Source organism: Montipora capricornis, chromosome 4 (assembly GCF_036669925.1).
Source record: "Montipora capricornis isolate CH-2021 chromosome 4, ASM3666992v2, whole genome shotgun sequence".
NCBI classification, from domain to species: Eukaryota; Metazoa; Cnidaria; class Anthozoa; order Scleractinia; family Acroporidae; genus Montipora; species Montipora capricornis.
In genome coordinates, this window is record NC_090886.1 from 20,550,834 (window position 1) to 20,552,283 (window position 1,450).

Genomic DNA, 1,450 nt, shown 5'->3' on the forward strand with positions numbered 1-1,450 from the left:
CCAGATCGATCATATACATCCAGCGATATCTTTGCAAAACTGTTTCGCATTTTAGCGTGTAACATCCTTTTTCGGTGATTACTTTAAAACGAAAGCTGTACATTCGTCTTTTAGCTAGCACACATCTTGATCCCGGAGTCAGCTCGATCAAATGTAGAAAATTGCTGTTCTGTTCTTGCGTTTTCTCCTTGTGGAAATAAAGTCCTGTTAAGTTTAACGACGTCCAGTATATACGCCATCTACCTGTCGAATCTTCCTTCTTTAAGAAATCCGCGTGGTACGTTTGGTTCTCGTTCATCATGATATCCGTAAATGACTCCGGCATGAAAGCCGATATAATTTACATCGAGCGACCAGCAGTTGGTAACTCCGTCTGTATTACATTCTTGATTGCCTCTGTGGATCCATTCATCCTGCTGTGTATGACAGATGTTTCTGACCTTTTGGCTCTCTGCGTAACTTGAATATTTCTGTGACGTCTTCGAAAGAAAACAACGTTTTAATGCACTGAGACATGCCACGACATCATTGCTTTGTTGACAATGAAATCATCAAAATTTAAAGTGCTTTTGGATACTTCGAGAAACAATTAATGGCAGGAGATTTTAAAGACTTGTAAAAGAATCACCATTTTCTTAGATATTAAAGACAAGCAAAAGAAGAAAATCAAAAACGATTCACTAGTCCACGTGTAGTCTCCGATTACGATACAATAGCCCTTTTCACGGTTAGTTTACAATGTAATCTAACGTGGATGCGAGGCAATTTCGGGTTAAAACTATAAAATAGCCCGAAATTGCCTCAGACATACTCGCTAGATTGTAACTAACCCTAACCCTTCGTTCCTGGGGAGGGACGAACCGAGCCTAAAAACGGCTGCGAAGGAGGCGAAACTAACCGTGAAAAGGGCTATTTTCATAAATTAGAATGGTTGTACGTTTGTACTGGACTTGGAGATAGCGTGCTAAGAAATGACAAGTAGAGGTACCGAATTCCCCGCCCCCAAATGGTCCCTTCAAAATTTCAAGTGCTCGCAAAATTTGGCTGTTGCTCGATTTGCTCGCAAATTTTAGACGAGCGCTCGCTTGCTCTTGCTCGCAACATTTTTGCAATTGCTCGCATGCTCGAATTCTCGTTGAAGTTTGCTCGATTTCTCGAAAGTTCGTAAATCTGTTTTTCCTCGATGCTTTGGTACAGAAATAATGCTTTACTACATCGCTTCGCTAAAAAGCCTGCGAATACAGTCGCCTCTCATAAGCCATATCGGCCGGGAGCGATAAGAAGCGGCTGCATTTTTGAACAACACTGCGCAGCCATGCGGCGGCATACATTATCCGATAAAACAATAGAACAACCCTTTGTTGTTTTGAGGTTAACCGGCTCCGGGAACTTCCTAACCTTTCCCACAAAAAGTCGCTTAAATTAGATTTCTATCGAAGCCTTAATTTCC